Below are 6,382 nucleotides of genomic sequence, written 5' to 3'. Positions count from 1 at the left end.
TATATTCAATCTACTACCATACAATTCCACAATTATAAGGGAATAGTATACAAACATACTATTCCTTTTCAATTGTATGTTGCTCTAAATGTTGTTGTTATCTCTTTTGTTCTATAGCCTTGATGAAGACCTGAAACTCAGGTCGAAACGTCGGCATAAAATAAATAAATATGGTTTTGTTTATTTGTGTTGTTCTTTGCTGACCGCACCCCCAGACAAACTTCTCCAATCATTAATCTACGGTCAACTATCTACACCTCATTAAAAATAAATAAAATCTCTCTTAAAATATATACAAACAGATGGATAAAGAAAACGAATATAATCAACCTATGCGTATGAAAATAAATTATAATAATAAAAATAAAATAATATCTAGTCACATTTACAGTGCTATATACCCCACTTTATCCCCCACGTGTGAAGGGTAGAGTAGAGCTCAAAAGATCTTAGCGCATCCCTCTCGCCGCATCACAGGTAATAAACCAGTGGAGGCTGAGAAAGTACGCTAAAGCCGCAAACACTCAACTTGAGTGGAGCATCAGACCATTACCAGAACTCCATTGGCCATTTTTATTTTATAATAAGTCTCTTGGCCATTGCCGTTTCAACCTTCGAGGTGGATTTTAGGGATGGGTGGAACTTGATAACGATTGAACCAAAGGATTAGGATGGTTAGAAAGGTTTATATGAAATTTTGAGAATTTGGTTGGTATGAGATAAAAGTGATATGAAGGTCATGGTGAAGTGGAGATGAGGAGTCTGGCTGAGCAGTCGGTATAGTTGGCTGAATCGTCTTTTGAGTTCTTGTCTTTTAAGTCCAGTATGTTGGGTTGGATATTTTTGCGGAGACTGTTATCTGCCATTGATTGCACTATTGCTCAATGCGGGAGCTTTTGGAAGCTTTGGAGTTTGGATGAGGTTGTTAGAGGATCGGGATGCGAGGAGAGGGTAGCTGATAACAGGGAAAATTTGAGATCACACAATCTATCCTAATTACTTTACGTCTTCATTATATATTGCTAAACTGTTGTATTCATGGCAGGAATAAAATTTATATTATTTATTCACACCGCCAGGAACACTGAAATATGAATTTTTACCAACGTAAATTTTTTTTGTATTTCATTCATTATTTTGTTCATTATTTTCATTTTTTTTTTAAGACACCAAAATAGGGATAACTTCAACACCAGCCCACTTATATACACAAACCCTGAGAGCTTATGTAGAGTGGTAAGAGAAACTTTTGAGCATCATATATTTCAGTATATTTTTTTTTTTTTTTAATAATTTATTTATTGATATTTACAACTGTATACACATATATACAACAAGTAAATTTGCTGTAGGTGACATAGTGACATGATAAAAACATGTGGAGAATCTATCCACTGATAGAACTCCAATAACATTTCTAGAGGAGAAGATCTCGAGGCCATCTTCTTTTCAGACGCCTTGGTGGATTATTAGGTAATGAAGGAGAAGCCAGGTTAGAAACAAGTGGATTTGGGTGGTTGAGAAGTTTATTATGGAAAGAACGGTATCTGGTTCTGGCCAAATCGGCAACATATGGAATATTGAGGTTCTGATGGATGACTTGATTTGTGACAAAGTGACAATTCTGGAGAAACTTGATGGTTTAGTGGAGCCCCAAAGCTCAACTTCGTATGCCCAGATAAGTATATTTTTAAATCCCACCATAGACCTCACAGTGTTTTAGTTCTATGAGTTTCCAATTAGTTCTTTCGCCCATTTTATTTTTCGAATCGTGTTACAGTTTATCTTCTACAGAGCGTCCTTCGACGGGCTAACGGTACCGAACCAGAAGCATAGGAGGCGAGGCGCGAAGGAAAAAAAGAGATGAAAAACAGCTAACCAGGAAAGGAAGTCACCAATGAGATAGGAATATTTGTCTGGGAGAGGTTCAAAGGCGGCCGATGGTGGCTTGGTTATTCTCACCCTCTACCAAATAGCATAAATCCCCTGGCGCCCCCCCTCACACTTTCTTGAACAGAAAAATAAAACAAGTAAAATGGAATAAAAAATTACATATTTCCCAGTTGGTAAACAGCTAGGGCAACAAACAGCCTGCCAACTGGGACCGCTAGTCTTGTAAGAATCATTCACAAAATCTCTGTTTAAAATCGATGTTTGTTTGTAAACCTAACGGGCAGCAAAACATGGCACCCGTTTCATTAACTTGTCTTCACTAGGCGGAGGGTCGGGGGAGATGTGTTATACCAGCGCGTGGACAGCTTACAGCTACCGTTTGAACCGTCGGGCTAGTCACTTTCATTAACTCCTCTATCAAACGCTTCGATAAATATAACTATTTACTGTAGTTATTTATATCTTTTGTGAAGACTATTCGTTTTTTGTTCTTAGTCCTTGATGAAGAACTAAAATTCTGGCAGAATCATTGACATAAATTAATGACCTTTTACTTTTTTTTTCTTTTCCTTCGTCGGCTACGGTTGAAGTCCTACACTGCCCCTGTTGTTATATTATAATAGAAGGGAGATGAGGATGTAAATTATTATTTATTTATTTAATTTTAAAATAAAAGTAGCCCTATCTAGATCTGCTAGCCCTTGAAGGAAAGAACTATTGTTTTGGATGAGGGAATATTTAATCCTGTATTTATCATATCTACTGCAATTTAGTATAATGTGTAATGGGTCCTCGATAGAGTTGCATGTCGAACACTTATCATTTTTTTAAACTTTAATTAGTGTCAAGCCGCGATTTGTACAACCATGGTTAACTCTTAACTCTCGTTAACTCTCATACTCTTGTAAGATTATTTCTTTTCTGTTTAACTTAACTGAAGTATTAGAGAACCATGGGCATGGAGAGACGTTAGGTTGGATAGTGAAATGATCTTTACCTTTCGAACTTGGGTTCCAGGCATACCTTTGCTGCCATTCATTAATGAAGTCTTTTTACATTCATCTAAAAATTTCCTGTAAAGGCAGTTTCGCATTTTCTGCTCTTCTCGAAGATCGTTTTGTTATCTTATCAGCTCGCTCATTGCCGTACAAACCCACATGACCTGGAACCCATTGGACCTTAAATTTGTTATTTGATGAACTATGAACTTCTTTTATTATGTTCTTTATTAGGTAAGGTGAAATATGTTGTCGATGTATGTTTTTGAGTGAATTGCATACGGAAGTGGAATCTATTAGGATTACGACTTTTGTATTCTTATATTTTCTGTTAGCTATTTTGAAAGCTTCCACGACACTATTATTCAGCACTATATATGCTGACATCATGGGACATCATATATCCCAGTTGCAACTTTGTTTTTATCTTTAGATGCGTCTATAAATTTTTACATAATTATTATACTTTTCAGACAATATTTCCAGTGTTATTTGTTTTAGAACTGTCGGTGGATAGTGTACATTGGTCAAATCTGATTGGAATAGTTTGGGATTAGTTTTGATGTGAGCTTTTACTTATATGTGTTCTTCACTTACCATGCCCCTAACCATGTTCTCTTCATTTTCATATAATCATGGTAAACTGCCAATTTATAGTTTTGAAACTTACTATGTCTTTAGGAATTGGAATTGAGATTCGTTACTTCTTTTTTTGATACATCAGTTTTCAAAATATGTTCCTCCAGGAGTTGAAAAAGGAATCAATACGACTTAATTGTGGATCCGTATATATCTAAGATTTTAAAATTTACAAACAACACTTTTTTTAACTCAAAATGTTTTTAGTAACTATGTCTGATGTTCATATTTAATGATTTTTTTTTAGCCGAAGAAAAAATTTTACTGTTTAAAAAAATCAATTGGTATCCATTTTAAGTCTCAACACCCTTCATTATATCATCAACAGTCCAACGTTTCGGCCAATTTGGCCATTCTCAAGGACAATCTTAAATATAAATTTACATCCAATTATTTAAAAACGTTTTGCAGGCTATTCTGCCCAGGTCATTAATTACAAGTCAAATTACTCTATTTTGTCACAGTTTAATTAATTTTTAAAACTTTTAATTTTAGATCGACTTAACACTATCAACTATCATACAAACAAACTGTTTGTTGTATGATGCGTTTGTTGGTATGATAGTTGATAGTGTTAAGTTGATGTAAAATTAAAAATTTTAAAAATGAATGAAATTGTAACGAAATAGGGGCGATTTAACCTTTAATTAATTGCCAGCAAAATGTTTTAAAATAATTGGATGTGTGGTGTATATTCATAATTAAAACAAAATTTCAACATTTTTCTTACGAAAAAGTGTGATAGAAGTACAAAAATAAAACAGATTACTAAAATGTATTCTGTTCTTAACCATTTATTCTATGCTAAATTGTTATAGAATCTATATTTAAAATAGTAAGAATTTTTTTGTATAAATAATAATAAATAAATAACTAAATTAATTGGTATCAAATTATAAACTTATATATAATTTGTATAAAATGAATGAAGTTGTGACGAAATATGGTGAGTTGACTTGTAATTAATGACATGAGCAGAATAGCCTGCAAAACGTTTTTAAATAATTGGAAGTGAGGTACAAATTTATATTTAAGATTGTCCTTGAAGTTGGACGATTTTGCCGAAACGTTGCAATGTTGAAGATATAATAAAGAGTATTGAGATCTAACTTGGGTCCAATTGATTTATTTAAACAATTGGTTAAGAATTTCAGCAAATTATTATTAATGGCCAGCTATACATGAATGAATTACTGATTTTGTGATTGTAGTGCTATCCATTATGAGTGGATTTTTGATTTTTTAAATTTTGGTCAGTTAAAAAACAGAATACCATTGCAGTCTCATAAATGTAACATATTCAAATTACTAGGCTAATTAATATTGTTTTAACTCACATATGCACAACAAGAAACATGTGTTTTTAATGTTTATTGAAGTGCAGATTTACTTAAACTAATTGTAAATTAAAAAGAACAATCTTAACTAACTAAGGCCCTATCCTATCTTATTCTACTTATATTTACCTTATCCCTAAATATATATCTATGTACTTATTACTAACTTATAATCTAACCTACAATTAAAATACGTACAATTGTTATCTATGTCCAAAGGTGAACAATGGCGCGTACGTACTTGCACTCAGCTGGTCGTGGAAGAGAGAGAAAGATCATTTATCAATAAACAGTTTTTAAACTTAACTTAGCTCATAGAAAAAACCAAACATACACTAGACTTTACATCAATATCCATCCATTTTAAAAAAACATCCAACAACAGAACATATGATTTTTCCCTCCCTCTCTGCACGATACCGCGCATGCGCTGCCATCACCAATTCTTGTCTCGTCTATTACATAAAGATTAATTTATTGATCTTTTCTAAATTTTCGCTAATTCAGGCATCATCAAGGCATTATTTCTTTATTGTAAAATTTTTAATCGTAAAAAAACTCATTGAATTTTAGTAATGATAATACGAGCTGAAGTTACCTACGTACTGTGGTTAACATAACCAGAATTGTAAGCTTTATTATTATGTGTTTTATTTATTCATATATTATATGTGTGTAATAAGTTTTGTTCTAATAAGTTCTGTGTTGAAGATGAAATATATCTTCTTACCTACATGTTCATTCACTGTTTTCAATCTACTACCATATTAATACTATATGTTTGGAGCGCGGTAGCACTGTGGTAAGGCACGATGCTATTAACTCCAAGGTCCTGGGTTTGAATCCGGCTGGTTAGAAAATTGTTTTCTGTTTCACTGTAACCGTGAGTCAACCCTGCGGGTTCTGGGGTCCATCCAGATTCATAAATTGGGTACCCTTAATTAGATAAAAATCCGGCGGTCGAGCCTGATTTGGGTCAAATCACCTCCTTGCACAACCTTTGATCCAGTAACAGTACTTCCTCACGAAGTATTGAACCTCTGACCCTTCCTTGGTTGTAGTGGCACAGATTTCAATTTTTTTCATATGTTTAATTCTTTCGACTAAATAGTCTAATACAAAATAGTGGGTGAGACGAAATGACCGAAGTTTTTTAATAGTATTATATTATTAAATAATATTATATTACAATCGAATTGTGAGTTTTTTTCGGACTTACAAAGTATTGTAGGGTTAACTTAATTTAATGTGCTCTTTTAATATCAATCCCTTCTTGTAAAGGATGAAATCATCTGGAGGCCTCCTGTATATTATAGGGGTATTCATGATGTTGTGTTAAATGTTAAATGTTTTACCATGTTAAATGTTATAACTATAGGATTGTGAGCAGCCCTATTTGAAGTCGTGTTAAATGTTAAATGCATAAGAGTCCCTAGCGGATTTTCTCAGCAACTTGTTGTATAAGCCTTTATATTTATAACCTTCCTTCCAGACCCTCATGTTATTGTTTACTTC

Source organism: Halyomorpha halys, unplaced genomic scaffold, assembly GCF_000696795.3.
Source record: "Halyomorpha halys isolate HHAL.00 unplaced genomic scaffold, Hhal_1.1 Scaffold1.1, whole genome shotgun sequence".
Taxonomy (NCBI): Eukaryota; Metazoa; Arthropoda; class Insecta; order Hemiptera; family Pentatomidae; genus Halyomorpha; species Halyomorpha halys.
The sequence above is the reverse complement of the archived record's forward strand: the minus strand, read 5'-3'. Positions refer to the sequence as shown.